Source organism: Notolepis coatsorum (assembly GCF_963971535.1).
Source record: "Notolepis coatsorum genome assembly, chromosome: 19".
NCBI classification, from domain to species: domain Eukaryota; kingdom Metazoa; phylum Chordata; class Actinopteri; order Aulopiformes; family Paralepididae; genus Notolepis; species Notolepis coatsorum.
Window position 1 is genome coordinate 12,655,358 of NC_140183.1, and position 26,709 is coordinate 12,682,066.

The following is a 26,709-nucleotide window of genomic DNA, read 5'->3' on the forward strand; positions in this document are numbered from 1 at the left end:
AATGCGTTACACGCATGTGGCTCGTCCTCTCTGCATGTGGCGACGAGCTAGCAAACGAGGCAATGTGATGATCAACTACAGTTTGCTGTGTGTGAAGTTGAACATTATGATATGTGTGACGTGTCTGATACAACGAGGTGAAGCGATGTCGACTCGAGATTCATTTGGGGGTGCGTGTGACAGAGCTGCTGCAGCGGGAGCCTGCGGGGCAGGAGCTTGATGCTGGTAGCGTATCGCACTAACTTGAGAGGCGAGAGATAGTAATTTGATTCTGCAAATCAATTTCTCATTCTTCGCTTGATGTAATTAATACACATGTCCAATTATAACGGAATTCGTTAGCTCATAAAAATGTGATTATAATAGACTGCTGTTTAAAACTCTGACTGGAATATCTCGAATATGTCCGGTGATAGAAATCTTGCAGGACACCCAGACCGGCACAAATATGTTCTAACGGAAACGCTGGTTTGCACACCGGGGTAGGGGAGAGGTGGGCTATTTCATCATCGGTTCAGGAGAAGACGCGTATCGCTTGTAAAGATGGTGACGCAGGGGGGGGGGGGGGGGGGGGGGGGGTTCAGAATTGCGCACTCTGAGAGCCGGTCTCAGAAAGTACCGTCTTCAGGCTGCCAGAACGCAGTTCTGTGTGGATGAAAGGTATACGATCAAATACGTTGACTAGGGATGTCCCGATCAAATCTTTTTGCTCCTGATCCGATCCTGACCATGTGATTTTGAGTATCTACCGATACCAATCTTTCCCGATCCGATAAAAATTAAAAAAAAAAAATAATAATAATAAATAACGTTTTTTTCTTCTTTTTCTCCCATCCCAATTTCTCACATTACATTCACCCTGAATGTTGACGTTATCCAGGTGAAAAGTTAACTTCATTCAAGCGAGGCATTGCAACCGGAGTAATCTAAAAACTCCGCCTCCAACCTGCTGCTTCATAAGAGCAATGGCGCCATCGTCTGTAAAAATCAGGTGACTGCAAGTTCTGCAACTAGTGGATGTCCCTCATCATTGACATAAATCATTTGATGTATAATTCAATCAAAGGAAATGCGTTTGTTTTGGCAAAATTCTTCTGCTCTGTGACAATAAATAAATGAATGATGATATGCAATTTAAAACCAAAACTAAAGCCCTTCCCATAGTCGAGCGGACCGTACACGGACGGGACTCCGCGGAGGTCCACTGGACTCATTGAGCTTTCATAGTCGATCGTACCTCAGCGGACCTCCACGGACCAATTTCCTACATGTCTCGCGCCAGTTTACAGATACATACAGCTAGTGGCGCCAGCATTTTATAGTCCCGGAGTGATGTATCATATAAATGTCTGTATTTCTGTACTTCATTTGCCAGTCTCTCCTCAAAATGTGCGTCTATCTGTGCCATCGTTTTTACCACAAGATGGCGATGGCGTCAAGGGCTAATCTCAAACTCTCCTCGCGCGGTGTCACATTTAATGCAGGTCACGGTCAACAAAGACCCCGAGCAGCGTTTTGTGTGACACAAAGTGGGTGCCGCGGACGTCCGCGGGTCAGAAAATAGGAGCTTCGCACTTGGACTCTGCTTTGAGTCTGCTTTGAGTACCCTTTGGGTCCGCTTTGAGCCTGCGGGAGTCTGCTCCGTGTACGGTCCGCTCGACTATGGGAAGGGCTTAAGGCCTCAGTATGAGTTTAAGACGTGAACATGGTCATGTTTGTTGAATTAAAAAAAAAAGTTTAAAAAATAATAATAATAATCCTGATTTTTTTATTTTATTTTTTTTATCCCGATCTTCTGAAAATCACGGTATCGGCCCCCGATCCCGATCACATGATCGGATCGGGACATCCCTAACTTTGACTGATACAACCGAAATCGGTTTCGTCTGGACATAGCCTGAGGCAGCAGGGAGGTTCTTGGGAATGGGAGCGTGTGACCCAGTTGCATTGCATGCATTTATGACAGGCTCTGACAGTCAAGTGAAGGCACCTAAGCCACAGGAGAGGGAGGTAGAGGTAATTGAGGTAGAGGGAATTGAGGTTGATCAAAGAGGATGATGATGAATAAGCTAATTATCATGTTCTGTATTTTGCAATGGAATGCAAGGAGCTTAATTGCAAATGGACAATAACTAAAGAAATTTGTTGATATGTGACTCGACATGGCCAAACCCGACTTGTGGTGGCGAGTTACAAGCATCAGAAATCGCGAATATGTCTCGCACTTCAGAAATAGGTAAAAAAAGAAACATTGCATTTTTGTACTGCTTTGAAATGGTCTTTATCTGTTCCCTTATTTGCAAAACGTAATACAACTTGTAAATTAGCTAATTATTGTTATATTGTCCGATAGTATGTGTCTCAATGCTGGGGGAAAGACTACAAGCGAGGGCAAGGCGTTGCTCTTAAGCTGGGTGTGGTCTGTCTGTGCATGTTATTCATTCATTAATCACAGGTACTTAGAGGTGTTGAAGCACACGGACACTTTTCTCTCTGCTTTCATAATAGCAGAGAGAACGAAACGTTAAGTTACACTTATCTTAACGTTATAGCAACTTAACTTGTGGCCAGCGTCTATATTACGCGAGTCGAACTGACTCCGAAAAGACCGTTCATCATACAACTTTGTTTAAACCAAACATCCATTCAAAACTGTGTATAATGAAATAATTCTGTGATGTCTGACTATTTCCCTATGAAAAACAGCATCAAACCGGCAACGCAATGATGAACAACACAGCACCATTTAGTGTATTATTAAGAGTCTAGCGCAGGCTATATTATTACGCGAGTCGGACGTTTTGTCCCAGACATTAAATCACATTTAGAATGTCACACATTTTATGAGCGAACGAATTTCGTTAGATTGGATTTAAAGCTACCTAATGTCATAATAAAGTAATATAATAGACTACAGTTGACTACTGTTTTCATTGACAGCAACCTGGTAGCTGGCTATGGATTTTGACGATACCTTGTTCCATTCGTGAGAAAAGGGGGGGGGTATATTGACAGCGTTTCAGAAAGACCAAGGTGAACACTCTTGATGAGATTGCAGCAGTCGTAAGGGACAGCTCAGTGGCTGGAGTCAACATACCACAGCTTTTTTGCAATGCACATTTTGCAATGTTTTCTATGCTAAATCTTTCTCTTCAAAGTAACTAGTAACTGATGTGTTCAGATAAATGTAGTGGAGTAAAAGGTACAATATTTCCTCTGAAATGTAGTGGAGTAAAAGTGTTCCTTTACCTTTCACTACCACACTACAGAAGGTTAACCTTTCACTACCACACTACAGAAGGTTAACCTTTCACTACCACACTACAGAAGGTTAACCTTTCACTACCACACTACAGAAGGTTAACCCTTTCACTACCACACTACAGAAGGTTAACCTTTCACTACCACACTACAGAAGTTTAACCTTTCACTACCACACTACAGAAGGTTAACCTTTCACTACCACACTACAGAAGGTTAACCTTTCACTACTACACTACAGAAGCTTAACCTTTCACTACCACACTACAGAAGCTTAGGCCCAGTCCACACGAGCGCTGGATTTAATGTAACCATGATTGTATGTGCGCAGTTGCACTGTTCGGGCACACACAACCGGGGTTTTGCTACACTGCAACCGCGGTCTTTGAAAACCGGAGTGCAGGGTGAAGTTTTGCGCACATCCCGGTTGCAGTGGGTGCGTGTGGGCATAGCAACCGAGGTTATTCCCAGTGTTTACAGCAGAGCTGTCGCAATTATTTCCCATGTTCACGGCAGACTGTCGCAAACAATAGCAAGTTAGCAACCGAGCACGGGGTTAGAGTGATTAGAGCAGAGCCAGCTACACCAGTGTTTACAGCAGAGCTGTCCCAAGTAGCGTTATATGAAAATGATTGTAACAAACTTTTGTTCGAAACGTATTGTTGAAGAGTGTTGTGATCGACTGATGTCTGTTGTCGCATTCCTGACACGGCCAGAGTAAAACCTGTAGCTGCGGCTAAACTAAACTCATGTGTTGTCAAGTTATTGTTATAAGGAACCCAGTCCAGACTGCATCCCCTTAACAATTGTTTGTATTGAGCCGTATTGTACCCATTCTGCAATGTGTTAAATAACGTTTGCATCCATTCATTATACTAGCGTTAACGTTACATTATTACGTTAGCAGCATGTAAGCTATATACTAAACATAGATAATGCCATTCACATTAGCATGTAGCTAACAACACCGGAGATCTTTTTTGTGAGACTAAACTATCCGCTCTTGGTGGTAAATTGTGTTGCTGTTGGTTTTGTTTCATCAACAAATGAGAGGCAGAACACACAGTGAATGTATCCGTTTGTTTATTGCACTTTCTTTCTTTGCTGAAAAATATATGCTCCGTTGGCTAATGGCTAACGCAAGGGTATTTAAAGATGGCGGCTTTGTTTAGTTTTAGCAGGAAGTGTAGTGAGCGTTCAACCTTTTCTGATTGGTTGAAATGGCCTTCATGTCTGAACAACATCGCCGCCTACTGCTTTGGCATTGTACTACATGTATCGGTTGCTGGTTTTCCAGCCGCCGTGAGTATGCGGTTATACACGGTTATTCACCTGTGTGGACAGAGGTTTATTTTTTTCAAACTTCGGTTACATTAAATCCAGCGCTCGTGTTAGATAGATACAAATAGATAAGTATAAAATAAGTATAGTAACGTATAAAATAGTACGTAGACAAAAGTGTTCAATATATACATATATTATACAATGTACAATGCAGAGTAGAAAAGTAACTGAGTTACAATACAATATACTATACAGTACAATGCAGAAATGGGATGAGGTACAATTTAGGTACAATTTACAGTAAGGTGTAATGTGGTATGGGTTGTAGTGCAAATTCTTTACCAATAAATATAAAGTGTGTTTAGGTGTCTAAAGTGGGTGCTGCAGTGACTTATTTGTTTAAAGTGAGTGTGTGCATGTGGATGTGTGTGTTGTGAGTGCATTTGATGGTTGTTACATAGTGTTATTGTCATTTAGCATTCTGATGGCCTGAGGATAGAAGCTTCTTCTGAGTCTCTCTGTGCTTGCCATGAGACTCCGGTATCGCTTGCCTGACCACAGCAGTTCAAAGAGGCAGTTGTTTGGGTGGCTGGAGTCTTTGATTATTCTCTTAGCCTTACCCATGCACCGCTTGTTGTAAATGTCTTGGGGAGTGGGAAGCCCCCCTCCAATTGTGCGTTCGGCTGAACGGTCTTGTAGTCTGCTATTCCCAAATCAGGAGGTGATATTGCCAGTCAGGATGCTCTCTATTGTGCATGAGTAGAAGTTCTTAAGGATCTTCTGACTGACTTGGAACTTCCTTAGGCGCCTAAGGAAGTAGAGGCGTTGCCGTGCCTTCTTCACAACACTGTCAATGTGTGTGGTCCATGTCAAGTCCTCGGATATGTGGACTCCGAGGTAGGGGTGGACGGTATAAACGGTATACGGTATAAACGGTATGAATTTGCTCTACGGTATGGATTTTGAGTATACCGTGTAACCGGTAGTGCAGCTCTAAAATAGCAATGACGTCATGTAACCACAGCGCGACTATTTCACTCGCATTTGCCCCTAAAAATAGATAGAATTAGTCATAGATAATAGATATGTGCGAACTGGAAAAAGTTATTTAGGAGGCTTCGCGCAGTGGGCGTGCCAGCCCCTACCGCACGCATGTAAACACGGGTCTAGTAGTCTAGTGGGACGGGACACGGGAGCTGTCGGCGTCTCCCTGAGCTAACGTTAGCTTAGCTACCGTTACTAAATGACCCAGTCAACTATTCACTTTTAGTTTAATACATGATGGGGCATTGTCTAACCGAACGGTATCTAGTCGGCCAGCTACCGATAGCTCCTGACATCAACAAACGCTCCACAAAGTCTAGTACTAGAGACGTGTATGCTACCTGTTAGCTCACGTTAACGCAAATTAGTTCACCGTTCAAAACGAAATGTCCCATTGAACTAAATAATTCACTGAGGCGTTGTATTAACGTTATATATGCAGTAGCTACAGATAGCTCATGATATCAATGTCTTATAACACTGATTCGATGCGTATTCGAGCTGAGGGCTTGCTAACGTTATAATACCAATACAATAGGGTCCAGGTGCAGCGCCGGAGAATCCTGGCCGTAGCTCTGCTCGAGGCTACTAGAGTATAGGTCCAGGTGCAGCTCCGGAGAATCCTGGCCGTAGTACACAGACAGTGGAGCTTGTTGCGTGGTGGCGATGTCTCGCAGATAATACCAGTACAAGTCTAATTATATAATATATATATTTTATAAAAAAAATAAAAATAAAAATTATATAAAATTAAAAAAAAAAAATTTATCAAAAACGATGATACCGTGATATATACCGTTACCGTCTATGCTTCAAATTATACCGTGATATAAATTTTAGACCATACCGTCCACCCCTACTCCGAGGTACTTAAAACTGTTCACTCTCTCAACCGGTGCCCCGTCGATGCTGAGGGGGCTGTAGTGCCTGACCCCCGACCTCCTGAAGTCCACAATCATCTCTTTTGTTTTGCTGACGTTCAGGGAGAGGCAGTTCTCCTGACACCACTGCAACAGATTCTTTACCTCTTCCAGGTAGGCCCTCTCGTCGTTGGCCGAGATCAGGCCCACCACTACTGACTTGTGGAGACTATTATGAAGAGGACAAAACTATCACACTTATGGAAGATAATGTGCGTTTTCACCAGACTACACCGGACTCAGCACCTCTGGTAAATTATAAAAATACTATAGTCAAACCGCAGAAGAGGCAACATAATCTGTCGCAGAGTTGCGACTGCGAGCACCCCATACTACAGCCAGCTAACGTTCGGCAATGGTGATCACCTAGAGCAGGGGTGGGCAATTCACTTTTACAAGGGGCCACATGAGAAACTTGAACTGTGTTGGAGGGCCGAACCAATGATAACTTGAACTTAATTCTGCTCAATATTCATTATCTCCCATTGTAAAAAATTACCACGGCCCGGACACGGACGCCCAAAGGGCCGAAGTGGCCCGTAATTGGCCAGGTCTGACCTAGAGCGAACTATTAGAGATCATTATGAAGAGGACAAATGGTGACGATCCATCCATCGTCATTTTTGGTGCACCTGCTGACAAAGGTAACATCTATTTTACCGAACCCCATCATAAAACATGCCTTTGTAATTATCCCAGCGTCGGAAAACAACCCCCCCCCCCCCCCCTTGGTGGCCCCGTGACCTGAAACATTCCATATATGGTCATGTTTACCTTTTACCTGGAAATAATATAGGTTTCAGGCGAGCAACCCGCACAAATATGCGCATGCTGCACAAAACACGTCATAGCTCGCGTTCCAGAAAACGTGCTGGCTTGTTTTGAAACAGGACGATTTTTTGCATGGGATAGCGCAGGAACGAAGGCATGAAGAAATAAACGTTTTTTTCCCCTGTTGGAGTATAGATAGTGCCTGTCAAATGAGCAGAGCCATACTATTGTCTCTAGGGATGCCCCGATCGATCGGCCGATATTCAGTATAAATATGCGATCGGTGATCGGTGATAATGTTTTATTTTCACCGATCGTAAACCCGATCTCACTCGCTGTCGCTGAGTTCTGTCTCAGACACCGGTGGTGCGGCGTCTGCTCTCGAGTCCAGCCCCTCCCGCACGCATGTAAACACGGGTCTAGTCTAGTGAGACACGGGAGGACGGCGTGTCGGCGTCTCCCTGAGCTAACGTTAGCTTAGCTACCGTTACAAAATGACCCAGTCAACTATTCACTTTTAGTTTAATACATGATGAGGCATTGTCTAACCGAACGGTATCTAGCCGGCCAGCTACCGATAGCTCCTGACATCAACAAACGCTCTAGCAAGTATAGTAGGTAGGTATGATACCTGTTAGCTGTTAGCTCACGTTAGCGCAAGTTAGTTCACTGTTAAAAACGAAATGTCCCATTGAACGAAATAATTCACTGAGGCGTTGTATTAACGTAGAGCCATATGAAATCCGCGTTCACGGAATCACGGAATTAACCAATAAAAATGGAATCAACTGCAAAACGTGGAATATTGCAGAATTTGGCCTAATCTGGACTGAAATTTCGTTTTTGGGTGGAACGTTTGGTGCACACGCGACCGGGGAGGCGGGGACGCTACAGCGTGTTACACACAACACAGCGGTGCTCAAGCGTCTGGCTGCTTCAGTGTTAACATCGTCAAGAAGCTAAAAAAAATCCACAATAAGCCCTCAATTCAGAGCAGAACAGTATCCTAATGACTTTTATGCCTCCGGTGATAAGGTGTTTTGCTAATTCTGTCAACGTTCCGTGGACTGGACCCGCAAAAACACTTGCGACACTATTGTGATTAAATAGCTATAACGTTAGGACATGATAGCTTCTAGCTAAATCTAGTGCACCCATCCATTTGTTTAATGCAAACGATTGTCATTACACACTGTCCTTTATAAACTAAATACACTTAAATAGCTATGTAACGTTATAGGACTATAGATGGAAATGATAGCTTCTAGAAGTTCTAGCTAAATCTGGTGCACCCATCCATTTGTTTAATGCAAACGATTGTCATTATACACTGCCCTTTATAATCTAAATAAACTTAAATAGCTATGAAACGTTACAGTACATAGGACTATAGATGGAAATGATAGCTTCTTGCTAAATCTGGTGCACTCATCCATTTGTTTAATGCAAACGATTGTCATTATACACTGCCCTTTATAATCTAAATAAACTTAAATAGCTATGAAACGTTACAGTACATAGGACTATAGATGGAAATGATAGCTTCTTGCTAAATCTAGTGCAACCATCCATTTGTTTAATGCAAACGATTGTCATTATACACTGTCCTTTATAATCGAAATAAACTAAACTAAAGGTGGCTAAATTATGCATTACTATATTTCATCACAATATAATAGATATAGCTAGGTTACTGACATTGTCATTGTGATAATGTCAGTAGTAGCTAGGGATGGGTACCTTTCACATTTGAACCGATACCAGTACCGGTACCTGTGAATCGATACCGGTACCCAACGGTACCTTTTTTCGGTACTTTAGTCTCAAGAAATTTTATTTACCTACCTCAGTCGTAAAAAAAGAATAATCCAAACTTCAAATAACTACAATTTCGACAGTTTTCGGCTTGTCATTGCTCCGACTGCTTTGTTGTTGAATCAAGTCAAATCCTAGGTAAGCATATATTGTGCGTGTGAACGTTGACATGGAAAAAAAAAGTTAAAAAAAAAGTTAAAAAAAAAAAAAAAAAAAAAAAAACAATAATAAAAAATATTTTTTTAAATTTTTTTTTATTTTTATTTTCTGTTTCTCACTTGATTCGATACTCGGTAGTACCGACGTGTTTCGGTTCGGTACCTCAAAAGTACCGAATTCGGTACCCATCCCTAGTAGTAGCTAGCTGTATCTATTGTTTACACTTGAAATATGTATTTTTATTTTGTCACAATATTAATTGAAAAATATTGTGTAAAATTGAACTGTATTTCTGAGTTGCAGCACTTAAAAACATTAAATAGACTGTTATATCTTATTCAATTGTGGACATTTATTCATTCCCACTTATTAGACACTATTTCTGATGGTAAAATGAGCATAAAAAGCAAAATACAGAATTCTGAAATATTAAAACGGAAAAAATGGAATTTGGGAAAAAATATAATGGAATTTGGAAAATAATAAAACGGATTTCATATGGCTCTATATTAACGTTATATATCCGGCTAGCAGTAGCTACAGATAGCTTCTGATATCAATGTCTTATAACACTGATTCGATGCGTATTCGAGCTGAGGGCTTGCTGAGCACAGTTAAGTAACGTTATACCAATAGGGTCCAGGTGCAGCGCCGGAGAATCCTGGCCGTAGCTCGAGGCTACTCGAGTATAGGTCCAGCTGCAGCTCCGGAGAATCCTGGCTGTAGCTGGAGGCTACTAGAGTACACACAGACAGTGGAGCTTGTTGCGTGGTGGCGATGTCTCGCAGATAATACAAGTACAAGTCTAATTATATAATATATATATTTTATAAAAAAATAAAAAAATAAATTATATAAAATAAATTTTAATTTCTTTTAATCAAAAACGATCGGTATCGGCCGATATGGCTCACGACGATCGGTGATCGGTGGCAAAAAACGTGATCGGGACATCCCTAATTGTCTCCATAGCTATATAGAATATACGATTTGGTCCGCAAACATCGTGAAAATGGTCAAAATAGCTGTCTCCAGGGAGTAAAGACAGTGTGTGGAGAAGCGTCCCAGTTCTAGAAGAAGGGGGAGTGATTGCTACAAGTGATATGCAAAAAGCCAGTATGTGTGTGAAAAAGTTTCAGAAAGTACATAGCGGGGTGAATATTGGGGAGTAGGGTATTAGGATGAGGAACGAGGTAGTAAGAGAGCAAATGTACAAGCTTGAGGTGAGCCAGGATAATGCTGATCCCAGTAATGTGTACTTTTCATTTGGATGAGCTACGCAGAGCAATACAAAGATGGGGTAAAACAGCGCCAGGGAAAGATGGAAATTGGATGGCAAGATACAAGACTTTTAATTAGGGCTCGGCGTTATGGCCTAAATATGATATCACGATATTTTCTGACCTTTCGGCAATACACGATACACATCACAATGTTTTTCCTTTTCCCCCCAAACAATTCATTATGAGGCTTACCAAGACAGTATTTGAGTTTGCAAGCTAACATTAAAGACAAAAGACTCATGCATTTAGCATTTTTATATTATATATTAGATTTAGATTATTGGATTCTTAGATTATATATTTAGCATTTTAGCCTTTCGTTTTTTTAGATTATATATTAGATTAGATTTAGATTATTAGATTACATGTAACTATTTATTTATGTATACATTTATTATTTGAACGGCTTAAGGCTATATCTGTACTTGATGTTTGTTTGTTGTGTTGCATACTTGAAATAAACTTCAAATCAAATCAAACCCCCCCTCTTAAAAACAAAAACCTGTGTTTAATCTAGCCATCTATAAAACATCATGCTAAAACTGTGAAACAAATGTCCTACTCCCCTAAAGAAAGAAATACATAGCAAACATGACTCAGTTATCCAATAGTGCCTCTGCTTTTTATTTTGTTAAAATCTTTTAGTTAATAAGACTAAAAGACTACAATATGACTACAACGATTTCATGACGGCTTCCTGTCTTCGCATTCCATTTCCGGTTAACGTTACATTTTCAACAACAGATTGCTGCGAATTAAACACTTCATGGAAACGGAGTAACTTTAACGTTATGTCGAGTTCATACTAGGGGTGGGACGATACATCGATCCAGATCGATATATCGATCTATTATCAATAATCAAATAGGATCGATGCCACGTAAAAAGATCGATTCATATTGCGATACTCTTATTTTGAAAATCCGGCGACGGCGACGTCATCGCCCCGTGCCCAGTGTTGTGAAACTCAAACTCCGTTTAACATCAACAGCAGTAGCGTCTAGAGCGTCACTAGAGCAAGACTAGTGTGCCTATTCTGTGACCCAAAACATGTCCCTGCTGTTTTATTCCACAACGGGTCCAATGCATCTAACCTGCTTTGCAATCCTCGTCACTCCATTATGCCCACGTCGCGTTAAAGATCGAAGATAACGTTACTTAAGCGTGAGCTAACAAGCTAACCCAGAGCCATAGGCAGAGAGAAGTGGGGACTGGGAGGGTGCATTCTCGGGATAGCCCCACTAACAGGATCTGGCCGGTACTGCACCTTGGGACTCCCAATATGCTTTTCCAGCCAAAATACAGCTCTGTGACAGTGAATAGGATATTAATAGAGAAACAATAGATTGTTTTTCATTTAAATGTCTGCAAGAGCTAAAAAATGTCATGATATTTCCATTGCCTTTTTTTTTGTTGATTTAAATGTTACCGATTGTATTAAATGGGCACATAATATCGTCTCATATCGATCGCAGGCACCTGAATCGAATCGTATCGTATCGTGGCAGACTGTGTGATATCGGATAATATCGTATCGTTGTCCAAAGAATCGATATCGTATCGTGATTAAACTGGTGATTAAAAAGTGTATCGTTAATGAACTGTACCCGATATTTATATAATATAGTCATATCGCCCAGCCCTACTTTTAATGCCACACAACTATGGTTGGTGGTAATCGTTTGCAGTACAGCATGTTAGTTAAGCACTGGGACATCAACATGGAACATCAAACGCCCACCTCCCAATCCCCACAATAAATACATAAATCACTGATTCTTGAGAGTCGGGACAAAACATGTCCTACATATAAAAGTCTAATTTATATAAAAAATAAAGAAATGAATAATGATTGACATACTCAAAGTTCAATCTAAAGGTATTGTGTATACTGATGTTATGTTTTAGCACATATATTTGTTTTTTGGGGGATATTTGTTTAAATGTATAATCTGTGGTTAGAAGCTCCCATGTTAATTTTCTTGTCCTCAGCAAGGGTCACATTATTGACCAGCCCAAAAAAGCTTGAAAAACCTCTCCACTTGTGAAAACATACATATCAAATCAAGGATAAGGGTTATAAATGTATAAAACAATGCATGCCATGAAACTCAAATAATATTTTCCATAGAAATCTGCCTATCAAAGTTGTGTCCTCAGTTTGTCAACTCCGTCAGACTTTTTCATAAACCTAATTAAATCAGGCAATAGCATGGCCAGCTCTATCCCTGAGGACCCTGTTTCCTTACCCTGCCTGTGGAGAATGCAACACTACCACACATGGTCTGGTAAATTTGATACTTTTTGATATTTTAGACAAACAATGTCAATATTCCTATGGTCACAGCTGGAACATGTCAACACCATCTCTCCGTTATTATACTTTAAAAAAACAATAGTGGATTGAATTCAAGTGTTTCAGTGAGATTATTAAAACAGCTAGCAACTGCCAAAAAACTAGCTAGCTGCAGTGCACAATACAGGCTTGGAGGTAAAATGTCTGCCTTTTTGTCAACTCCGTCAGACGTCAAATTACGGAGTTGACGTGTAAGCTGACGGAGTTGACAAATCCATCAATAACCTCATAATATGCTATTATTATACTATTTTTGAACATGGTAAAGGATTTAAATGTTATTTCAGAGTTGTATCTGCACAGAAGTGTGCATATAATAGCATGCATTACAATACACTTCTGACTTTTAGAGCATGTGCAGGCTGTGGTCTGCTTTTTGAATAATACTTTCTCAGCACATGTGTTAATACATAAATATATCACTTGTCTATGTGGTTGATTGATTGATGTAAACTTTCATAACCCAGTAGGGATACAAGACAGAAGAAAACAGTTATTCTTGTTCTTATACTGTTTACTTAGATCATCAGAGCAAAGGTGAACGGTGGTAAACTGTGGATATTTCATCTTAATATCTTTAAAATAATTCTTAATATAGGACTGGTCCATGTGTGTCTACTGTAGATTGCTACATCATCCTTTATCTGACTCTTTCCATCCATAGTGTAATACATTATGGTATGGAGTGATCAACAGGATAATATTTTGCTAGTCAGTTGTCTCAATCTTATCAGTTGTCACAGGTGTAGAGTTCAAGAAAAATCAGGATCAGATAAAAATCAGATCAGGATAAGATAGCAATGCCAGACAGTGCAGGGAGTCTCTCAGACAGGAAAAGCAACAAAGTAAAATGCGAAAAAGGCATTCAAGAGAAATAAAAACTATGAAAGAGAATATTACAAATGTAACAAAGCAACGAAACAACCTGATAAAAACAATAATGCGCAGAAAAAAGGCTACAAATACATCACCACTGGACTCTCCAGGCACGGAAACAAAGAAGATGCTATCAGGAAGCAAAGTAAGAAATCCGAAAATCCAAAAGGCCCTTCTATTCCACAACATCCCCAGAAGAGGGCTGAAGACAAACAAACAAACTCCTGGCCCACGGCGCCAAAAACCAGCACTGAGTGTGTCATCAGGCACGATTCTTAAAAAGTATCGTCTTCTTCAACAAATTAAAGAGTTTGGGTTAACCTACAAGTTAATGAGAGAAAAGGAGCAGCCTCAGAAAAAGCCAACATTAATACAGGGTATAACACAGACTGTTCAGGATTTCTTCCTGAACTATGCACGTGTGACGACGGATAAGACTGACACAATCACCAGGAACAAGATCAAGCGGCAGATAATGATCCTGCTAGACTCCATGCTCAACCTCCACACTGAATTCCAGATTAAGAACCCCACTTTAAAGATGAGCTATTCTTCATTCTGTGCTCTGAGGCCCTTCTATGTCACAGCACCAAAAGCATCTGATCGGAAGACATGTCTGTGTCAAATACATGAAAATGCATGCTTAATGCTCGAGGTCCTTAAAATGTCTGGTGTTGTGAAGTCAAACAAACTGGATGACAGTTTTCAATTAGTTTGTTGCTCTCCAGCAAGTGAGGCCTGCCTTCTTCGCACCTGCTCACGATGTCTAAACAAAGGTACAGTTACAACCCAAGAGCAAGACAAAATCGATGTGCAATGGAGGCAGTGGGAGAGAGTTCAAGAAGACACACGCAATGGAATCGACATCAATACTAAGCTCGTCGAACACCGAGGCAGCCTTTCAGAGCTCATCAAACTCTATGAGCAAAACCTCAGAAAGGAAACCACAACACATGTGTGTTCAGTGCGAAACCAGTCAAAAGAATACAGCAACACAATTGAGTCCTGTGATGAGAGTACAGCAATCGTCCATGTTGACTTTTCAGAATCCTGGAAATTCAAATATAAAGCTGAAGTTCAGGCCTGCCATTTCGGACAAAATCTGCCACAGATAACACTCCATACCAGAAGGTATTACACTAAGGGTGGAAAGGCAGGGTTTTGCACACTGTCAGAGTCAAAGAGACAGGATGCTGCAGCAATCTGGACACAAATGGATCCAGTCCTAAAAGATATCAAGACAAGGTTACCACCGTGCACTTCCAAGCAAACAAGAACAAGAAGAACTTTTTTCTTCTGGGGTTTGAAAGGACAACGCGGAACTTCTTCCCCACTTCTCATGGTAAGGGCGCACCAGACGGCATTGGGGGAACAGTAAAAAGAACAGCTGACAACCTGGTCCTGAGAGGAAATGATGTGACGGATGGACACATATTCTTCAAAAAGGTCTCAAACAGTCTGAATGGTGTTCAGCTGTACCACATTGTGGAAGAAGACATGCAAAGATACGACACACTTCTCATGAATCCTCTCAAACCGGTTCCCTCAACAAGACAAATACACCAGATCATCGCACATAAGGACAGGATCCACAACAGACAACTATCCTGCTTTTGCAGCGAGATGTTGGATTGCCAGTGCTTCTGCCCAGCTACCTCCTATTACCATGGCAACCCAGGAGAACAGCAGAGTGATACACGGAGGGCAAGGAAGAAGAGACCTCTGGCCATGTTGTGGGAGGAGATGAAAAATGAGATGGAATAGGGTATGGAGATGGAAGATGTAATGGAGGAGTTGGACGAAGAACCTTTGAAAGGTCCTGAGGGTACGGTGACAGTAACGACTGTTAGCAGCCTTAGTAATGGAGACTGGTTAGCAGTAGTATTATGATGACCACTGGTGGCTAGCCAAGACCATCGATGTGGATAATGAGCAACAAGATGTGAAAGTGGAATTTCTGCATCCCCATGGTCCAACAGAAAAGGTTCAGCCCAAATGTGGCAAGAAGGATGTCTGTTTCTGCCCAGTTCAAGACATCATAGTGAAACTAATTAGAAATGCAGAAGGAAAGGAAGAGGAGAAGTGGGTGAGAAAGTGGAGATCAGGAAGTGGTGTAGAGGAGGTAGATGAAAACAGGGACGAGAAGAAGGGGTCCTGTTCTCCATTACTGTTTTTGTTGTTGGAAACGGTGCATTTTGTAATAGTTGGAAACAGTGTATGTAAAGTTTGTTGTTTATTACAATTGAGTTAACAAAATGTTCAGTATAAGACAAGGAGTTATTAGTTCTTATTATTGTCACTTCCATCTGTTTAAAAAATTTAGCAGAGATGCAAATCCAATTTTGTCAACTCCGTCAGTTTCTCGTCAACACCGTCAGATCATTGTCAACACAGTCAGATGTTTATTTTTGTTAATCTTGGGGAAAATACAAATTCCTTCTTCAGTTTATGTTGTTTAAGTAATAAAGTAGCATTAGATCTTCATCCTCTTGTGTCTTATTTACTTAATGATATTTTTTTTATCATATCAAAATTAAAAACAAAGTTTGAAAATGCTAATATTTCTAACTCTGGGTTTTCAGAATAGTGTGAAATTACACCTGAGGTTTATATATTATATTTTATTGCATACCAGAGTAACTAAACACTATTACAACATACTTCAGAACTTTAGATTCTTGTTGGACTGGAATAATTAGAATTATATACTTTTTTGTGTGTCTGACGGAGTTAACACAAATCAAGTTTCAAAGGGAAACATGTGAATTTGTTGAAAATGTTTTTCTATGTAGAGCCTGCACCTTTACATGGTTAAATAGCTCAGACCTCTCTCTACATGAATATATAACTCTAATCAATATAGTGTGTATTCTCAAAATATAATATTTAAAAGTGTTTTGTCCCGACTCTCAAGAATCAGTGAAATACATACAGGACAGTCACATATAACAAGTGTCAGTCAGTGTCAGTTCAATTCATGTTAACTTCAGTTCGGATGCTTGCCCGTCTGTGCAAGGGGGGGCGGGCCAGGGTGTTTAGTGTTTGGACGAGTAGGGTATATCTGCAGAGCCGCAAGCCCAACGTCTGGGCGGGGCTTCGGGGCTTGTACTCTGTTTGAGGCGGGGCTTCGGGGCTTGTACCTTGTCTTGTTTCCTGTAAAACCCGGAAGTAGTCAACTTTGTGCCGTTTATTTTTAACTCTAACCCTAACCTTAACCTTAACCTGCAACACGGAACACAGAAATGCAAATGCTGTCGAGTCCTCACTGCTTGTAAAAATAAACAGCACAAACTGACTACTGCACAGTCAAACAGTACAAGCCCGAATGCACAGTAAAAGAGTCCAAGGCACAAGCCCCGAAGTCCCGCCTCAAACAGAGTACAAGCCCCGAAGCCCCGCCCAGACGTTGGGCTTGCGGCTCTGCAGATATAATAATAATAATAATAACTTTATTTGTATAGCACTTTTCATACAGTAAAAAAATACAGACATGAGCAAACATAGCAAGGTATGGTAAATCACAGTGTTTCACATTAGGATCTAGCATCCTAATAGGCTCTCTATTCAGTAATACAATTAATAAAATAGTTTAAAATTATTACGTTTAAAAATAGTCTAAGCGAGCATAAAAATAAAAAAATTAAATAGCAAGGTTACAGTAAAAAGTGTGATAAGATTGTTCAATCAGATGAAAATGGCCCAGTTAGGAGAATCAACCTTGGCTAGGCGGTGAGGTTCACGATGTACCTAACTGGAATGGTAAACAAATATACCCTATTGGTTTGGACTGAGATACTAGCGCTCATAAATTCAGTGTGGGAGGAAGGCATGGATACATGCTGTTGTCATCCCTATCCTAAAACCAGGAAAGGAAGCCACAAAATCAGGTTCCTATAGGCCAATTGCACTCACAGCTGTTTTGTGTAAAATTATGGAGAGGATGGTGACAGATCGGCTTACATATAAGCTGGAGAAGCAGGGAAGGTTCACACCAATTCAGAGTGGATTTAGGGTAGGGAGGGGTACAATGGACGCTGTGCTGGCACTTGACCTGGACTTAAGGAAAGCTAAGTCCAACAAGGAAGGAGTTGTAGCCGTTTTCCTCAACATAGAAAAAGCATATGACATGCTGTGGAAAAAGGGGTTGGGGGTTAAGCTGTTAAATGCTGGAGTACGAAGGTGGATGCTGAACTGGATCAGAGAGTTCCTGCAAAACAGGACCATACAGGTCAGAGTCGGGGGAGCATATTCACAGATAGTGGGGATAGACAATGGTACTCCTCAAGGGAGTGTTATTAGCCCAGTGCTATTCAACATTATGATTAATGATATGTTCCAAGAGGTGGGGGCAGGGATTGGGCTATCGTTGTTTGCAGGTGATGGGGCAATTTAGAAAAGAGGGGGGAATATTATGTTTTTAACAGGAAAGATACAAGGGGCACTGGATAAAGTGGTAGACTGGGCTGAGAAGTGGGGGTTCAAAATATCTGTGGAAAAGTCCAAATTTGTTATTTTCAACTAATAAAAGAAAGACTGGAAATCTGGGGCTCTATGTATGGCAAGCCATTAGAGAGAGTCAAGGAATTTAAGTTTCTAGGAGTTATTTTTGAAGATAGAGTAACATGGAGAAAGCATATAGAAAAAGCGGTGACTAAATGTGAGAAGGTTATAAATGTTATGCGATGCCTTGCTGGGAGCACAGAGACACACAGCTAATGATATACAGAGCCATGATCCGCTCAACCTTAGACTATGGGTGCTTACCGTGCTTGGCATATGGAACTCCAGCCAAAACCAACCTGGCAAAGGCTTGTGGAGATGAGACACCACTAGCGTTAAGGAGAAGGAAGCTAGTCTTACACTATATAGCCAAGCTAAATGGTCATGAACAAGTTCACCCAGGCAGGCAGTTGTTGGAGGAGTGCTGGGAATGGGGAGGAGGGTGTAGGAAAAGCGAGAGTTTTGTCTACAGCAGTGGTGCCCAACCAGTCGACCGTGATCAACCGGTAGATCGCGGGCTGGTTTCAAGTAGACCGTGAGACAGGGCTCGAGACTAACACCGTGCCCTCGTCCTGAGTACAGGGTTCGAAATTAACGGGGGCTTGGGGCAAAATGCCATCGAAAATTTACCAAATGCCCCCGAAAATCAGTTAAGGGGGGCAAGAAAAGCCCCCGATGGGGGGCTGAGAATATCTGTGTATCTGTTAGAGCCATATGAAATCCGCGTTCACGGAATCGCGGACGGAATCAACCAATAAAAATGGAATCAGCTGTAAAACGTGGAATATTGCAGAATTTGTCCTAATCTGGACTGAAATTCCGTTTTTGGGTGGAACGTTTGTTGCAAGGAGGGGGGAGGCGGGGACCGCTGCACACAACATTGAGAAATGTCCAACCGTCTAGCTGCTTCGGTGCATCGTTAACGTCGGAAGAAATTCCCCACTAAGCCCTAAATTCAGAGCAGAGCAGTATCCTAATGACTTTTATGCTTCAGTCGATAAGGTGTTTTGCAAATTCTGTCAACATACCCCGTGGACTGGACCCGCAAAAACACATGCGAATATCACTTCAAAAGCCATGTCAGGAACAAGGAACCTGCTTCCCAAAACACACCAACTCTCTAACGATGATCTGTGGTGATCACAATAGATACAGCTAGAGGGCGAGGCTAATCACTGACACTATTGTGATTTAAATAGCTATGTAATGTTACTACTACTACTACTATAGATGGAAATGATAGCTTCTTGCTAAATCTGGTGCACCCATCTACAGTATTTGCAAATTATTGTCAGTAGGCCTACACTGTCCTTTATAAATGAAATAAACTAAAGGTGCATAAATTATGCATTACTATATTCCATCACAATAGAATATATATAGCTAGGCTACTGACATTGTGATCACTTGAAATGCGTATTTTTATTTTGTCACAATATTATTTGAAAAATATTGTGTAAAATTGAACTGTATTTCTGAGTTGCAGCACTTAAAAACATTAAATGGACTGTTATATCTTATTAAATTGTGGACATTTATTCATTCCCACTTATTAGACACTATTTCTGATGGTAAAATGGGCGTAAAAGGAAAAATACAGAATTCTGAAATATTAAAATGAAAAAAACTGAATTTGGGAACAAATTAAATGGAATTTAGAAAATAATAAAAATGGATTTCATATGGCTCGTGTGTTTAATTCAAAAGGAAGACATTGATGGACAGTAGCTATAGTATAAATTATAGCTCAGTTGTAGCTGTAACAGAATAATTGTATTAACTATTAATTAACTATTATTCAATAGCGTTTCAATTATAATGAATTAAATAATTGTATAAAGAATTTTCAATGTTCTGTCATCTAATAATATATTCCATTGCCTTTCCTATCTGTATCAAAGTCAAAATGTTGGTATCATAACAACACTACAACATACAAAAGCAGCTTGACAACAGATATCCTTTGCGTCTAGTAGGCATGGGCCAATTTGTGATTTTGGTGGTATGTGCTATTTGCACAGATGTTTAGCCCTTGAATGAATGAATTAATGAAAACTTTATTTAACAGATTGCAGAATGGGTACAATACAGTACGGCTCAATACACACAATTGTTAAGGGGATGCAGACCAGAGAAAGACTTTCGTCTTGTTTACATCAGGGTCCCCCATTTTCAATTCATAGTGTGCACACGCACAGTATAATATGCATGTGATAAATAGTTTGTTAATAAACTCTGTGTTACTTGAACAATTTTCACTGTGCTCCTAAATTTCTTTGTGTGCTCCTAAATTTTTATTTAGATTTTATTTATTAACATTTTATTTAGGAGCACATGTGCTCCTTGGGAAAAAGGTTAGCGTAGAGCCCTATATATGGAGACATTAACATTACGTTATCAAACATAGGGACGAAGACTGTAAAAAAAAAGTGGCAGCTTATCGTGTTGTCATGTTTGTTTATATGTTTGTTTAAAAAAATAATAAAAAAATAAAATACAAAAAAAAAGTGGCAACAATGTTTTATAATCTTTATGTAAATTTTCATCATAAAAATGCTGTGCCCCCGAAATACAAAAAAAGCCCTCGAAAATCAATTAAGGGGGGCAAAAAAAGCCCTGAATTTTTTTTAAATGTCTAACCCTGGGGGACTATCAAATATTTATTTGGGACGAACACAAATCCTCCGCGGGACGAAGAGGATTTATTTGGAAAATGTCAACTGCGCCGACTGTCAGTGCGGCAAGTGCGCACAGGGCTGTAGCCAGGGTTTAGAAATTAGGGAGGTCCATTTATTTTTTTGGCCCAGACCGGCCCACTATAATCGGTCGGACACCACCCACCAGTACACAATCCTTGCGGACCCCTTAAATATGCGTACCTACTGTACTATTCCCCCAAACCACTACAAAGCTGGGTAGTAAGTGCCATGGACAAGTGGACCAGTGTACTCACTCGCTCTTGGCTGAATCTTGTTTTTGGTGGTGATGTAAAAACACCTGCATCATAGCAGGCTCAGGATGGGCAAAGTAGTCTATAGCCTGTTCATCCCTGTCTCTCTCCTCCACAACTTGGCTTGACTAGACATACGGAGAGAGAGAGATGATTACAATTAACTGGTACATTCAGGTCCAGAATTGTTGGAATTCCCTGACAAAGATGTGCAAAAAGCAGTACAATTTAAGCAATACCATACTGGTAATGAGCAAATAGTTGTTTATTCAATTAATGCATGGAGCTGTTCCATCTTATTTCATTTGATACTAACTACTCAGTTCATACAGATTTCAAGTATCCAAATATCAATGATGAATATTGCATAAGGTTTACACAGTTAATAGATCACCTTTTTGTTTTATATTCATGTTCAGAGAGGAGTAATAGTTAGATCTTTGTATGTGTGATTTATATAGAAATTAAATCAATGGTGTGCTTGTTTGAGAGTTTGACCTACAGTTAATGTGCCTACCACGTGAAGGTGCATGATCAATGGACAGCACAAAAACTATTTGTGTAGGTGGAGACAAGCTACCACAGATAGTAATAAGTTATAACAGTAAGTAATATATATCCTAATAGTTACCTTACCACACAATGACCATACTTGGCTGAAAATAAACTTTGCTGCCTGTTGTGAATGTGTTTTTCCCTGTAGGCTAATACATAAGTAGGCATACATTTTTGCAGTTGAGCAAAAATTAGCAGTTGAGTATGTGCTGTGTTTTTATGTCTTCCATCAAGGACCACATTGGAAATAAGTGTTTTAATGAATGCTTTTAGGTGATATCCTCAGGAATACAAATTGGTCAAGATAATTTGTTTTTATGATGTGTTTTTAATTTCCAAATACAAATCTAATCAAATAAAAAAAGCAGTTTTTGCAGTTGAGCTACAGGTGTTGTATATTATACAGCCTTTTCATGCATCTTTATCAAGGGAACCCTTATCCTAATGATTTTATAAATAATATTATGATGATACGACATGGGCCTAGTAGTTGGGTCATCTGTGGCACTTCGTTTCTCAATGGATTTGTCATCTAGGAGGGTTAATAAACAAATTTAGCCAGGTGTATAAAAAAGGCGGGACAATTTGTGAGAGACCAAAATCCAAAATGGCTGCAGTGGAAGTTCACTTTTTAATGGTTTGACCTACAATGATAGACAATACATGGTACCAGCCCCCTCTCAGTCATGTACCAGCCTCCTCTCAGTCATGTATACCAGCCTCCTCTCAGTCCTGTATACCAGCCCCCTCTCAGTCATGTACCACAGCCCCCTCTCAGCCATGTACCAGCCCCCTCTCAGTCATGTACCAGCCCCCCTCTGTCATGTACCAGCCCCCCTCTCAGTCATCTACCAGCCCCCTCTCAGTCATCTACCAGCCCCCTCTCCGTCATCTACCAGCCCCCTCTCAGTCATCTACCAGCTCCCTCTCCGTCATCTACCAGCCCCCTCTGTCATGTACCACAGCCCCCTCTCAGTCATGTACCAGCCCCCTCTCAGTCATGTACCAGCCCCCTCTCAGTCATCTACCAGCCCCCTCTCAGTCATGTACCAGCCCCCTCTCAGTCATGTACCAGCCCCCTCTCAGTCATGTACCAGCCCCCCTCTCAGTCATGTACCAGCCGCCTCTCAGTCCTGTATACCAGCCCCCTCTCAGTCATGTACCAGCCCCCCTCTCAGTCATGTACCAGCCCCCTCTCAGTCATGTACCAGCCCCCTCTCAGTCATGTACCACAGCCCCATCTCAGTCATGTACCACAGCCCCCTCTCAGTCATGTACCACAGCCCCCTCTCAGTCATGTACCACAGCCCCCTCTCAGTCATGTACCACAGCCTCCTCTCAGTCATGTACCACAGCCCCATCTCAGTCATGTACCAGCCCCCCTCTCAGTCATGTAGCTGCACGACTGGTGGGGCGGTGCTTGTGCTTAGTAAGAGATGTGATTGGGCCAGCCCAGTGTCAGTCAGTACCAATGGGAAGCGGTCCCAGCCTAGTAGTGGGACGGTCGTTGACCAAACATAACTTTTTTTTTTAATAATAAAATAAAATAAAAATGTATATATATATATTTTTTTCTTTTGTTACAAATAGTTACCGAGGTCCAGACCTCAGTGACCTCATAGCTGGCTACGGCCATGAATGCGCATATCACTGTCACTGGCAAACGGTGCGCGTCTTCTGAGTGCTCGCTTTGTTGACAGTGCCACGAGAGCACTGCACAAGACTCACCGACATATCGAATGTTTAATAAAAGTCCCGCGGTACTAGCCATCAGTCAAGGGAGCACTCGCAAACAGGTAACGTTAAACACAGCAGAAGATGGAAAACAGACAGACCGACCAACGGGGAACTGAATCCAACCCTAGTACAACCCTTGAGTCTAAGGTAAGGACACATTTAAATCACAGAGGTGTAATGTTAGTCTATTGGAATTGTATACAGTAGTTAGCTTCTAGTTAGCGTTTAGCTATATAGCTGCTTGCTAGCTAACGTTAGCCCTGTGTGTGTGTGTATGTGCACGTGTGCTCAAAGCAGCCCGCCCCATGTTAGCTAGGTGTATCTGTTATATTGAGATAATAACACTAATAATAATATAAAAGAACAGCCATGGATGGTCACCACAGATAATCCAATATCAGTTGGATAACAGATTTCTACCACTACTGAACAAGCCCGGATCACCGTCAGATCCTCCTCACCTACACACTGCTCGGTAAGGACAGGAGCGCTTTCAAAACCAGGCCACAGCAACAGCAAGCAAGCTGGCACTAACGTTACTGTTACAACGTGTAGAACTTGAACTTGAACGTGTGTGTCTGTGTGACCATCTGCCAGTTCTTCACACCAGAGGCCATCAGGCTCCACACTGGGGGCACGGACTGCTGCCAGCAGCTGGAGAACCAACGCAGAACTTGAGAACTATTAGGAATGTCCGACTCTTAACACATTGGTCACCATAAACGGCTTAAGCCGTTTTTGCCCGCCATGCGTTGAACGCCAGGAACGGCGTAAGCCGTTTTTTTAGATCAATATTTAATTTTTTCGCCATGGCATTCATAATTCATCCAGCCTCCCTCCGGGAGCCAGCTGAACCCTGTTCTGATATTGCAAGGCCTCAATACCGCCGCCTGGTGGATGGTCGGGCGAGTTACATTTCACGTCAAACCGGAAGTGGCGGTCGGTGCGTCGAGGAAATCCCTCCGGTAGTCATATCTTGTGTCACGGGACTCCAGACAAACACTGGAGTGCATTTGGATCGCTTCCATAACGCAATAATCGATATGGGCATGTATTGCGCCATACAAACCGGAAATGGATCTAGGCCTAAAAGAAAAAATGGTTTGGTTCCGGTTGCCGATCGACCCTGCCGATTTAGGTGCGACCCAATTTATTTTATGAGTAAATATTTTTTTTAATACAATAACATTTCATAAAAACCTTAGTCAAACCTTTAGTATTATGGATATTAAACATGCTGGCAGAGTACATTCATCCATGTTGTCGTGAACATTTTAATTAAATAAAGAAATCCCCTATCCATAGTCGCCGTGGGAAAAAATTAAATAAAAAATGGCCTTAACTGACAACCAACAGGAACCAAACAATATTTTCTTTTATGCCCTAGAAGATCGGCGTCAAATAATTGGGATCTTTTTCCTCCAGTCTCATCGGCGAACGGTAAGAGGACACTAACGTTATTTTAAGCCCGATTGTGCATTTCTTTGTTTGCAATCAGTCTGATCAATATATTATCAACCCATACTAAATAAAGCAGTTACTGACAATCAAGGCATTATAAACGACAACCCCCCCTTTCCTTCACGCATGATGAAGCATAATGTATACCGATCATATACATTTGAATTTTTTAATATAGCATGTATAGGAAAAAAACGCCAATCGATAATCTATCATAAGCTTCAGTAGGGCTGGGCGATATGACGATATTATATAAATATCGGGTACAGTTCATTAACGATACACTTTTTAAACGTATCGTGGATATCGTGATGTTTTGCCCAAGAGGCTTGTGTCGCGTCAATCTGGTCCACACGTTGACACTTTTGAACAGCGCCGCCCCACACACACACACTACTGCATCAAAAGTTACTACTTATGATAACAAAGGCATTCGTTTTGTGGCATTAACGTTATATAGTTACACTTTCAATAACATCAGCGTATTTACATAGCAACGACCGAGGTCGACCTAGATATAGCAAGCATTAGTCGTTCATATCTCAGCCCGTGCTGACTCAGTTGTGCCCATTCTGCGGTCTGTTAATAACGTTTTCAATCAGACAGATGTATGGAAAGGCTTTTATTATAACATCCGTTGCAGTAAAATCATTATGCCTCCAGTCGTTTAGTCTTCCTGCGGAGCTAAAAGCTAAACGTCGGCCGCGGCGAGCTACCGCTGCCATTGTTGTTGTCATTGAGCTCTCCAATAGCGGAAGTAAAAAAATTAATACGCGCTTGCCGATTGGTGCTAAGAACAGCAGGGCGGGTGCAAGCGATGTGACGTAATTGGCAGACGCGACTGTCAATCAAAATGATTCCGTTTGCCGACTGAATTAATGAAAACGTTATTAACAGATTGCAGCATGGGTACAATACAGTACAGCTCAATACAACAACAGTCAACAGTGGACTGGAGGATGCAGACCAGAGAAAGACTTTCGTCTTGTTTACATCAGGGTCCCCCATTTTCAATTCATCATATTTCATATCTAAATCATATAATATCTCATTGCTAAATATATGCAATATATAATCTAATAATCCAATAATCTAAATCTAATATATAATATAAAAATGCTAAATGCATGGGTATTTTATTTTGTCTTTAATGTTAGCTTGCAAACTCAAATACTGTCTTGGTAAGCCTCATAATGAATTGTTTGGGGAAAAAAAGAAAAACATTGTGATACGTATCGTGTATCGCCGAAAGGTCAGAAAATATCGTGATATCATATTTAGGCCATATCGCCCAGCCCTAAGCTTCAGGGCCTATAACTACTGTTTTTGGAATTACAGCAGAAAAGATTAAAAACATACTTATATTCTCTAGTCTACGCTATTAACACAACAATGTATGAATGAAAAAAATATAACGTTCCCACATCATGAACGATAGATAATCGATGTTGAATGGGCCATAGTAATGTCAATATAGCAATAAAATTTAAAAAGTTATAGCCCTGCAAAGAAGGTAAACGTCTCCATAGGCTTTCAACGGTGGCAGACTGGGTACAATGATGGGCACAACCCCCGGCGCCCAATGTGTTAACCACTAAACCCTGCATGGCCGATAAAGTGTAGCATATTATGACAGATAGGTTAGGGTGGGAATCACCAGAGACCTCACGATACCATACTATCGCGATACTTGCATCACGATACGATAGTTGGCGTCCCTGTATCGATACAGTATCG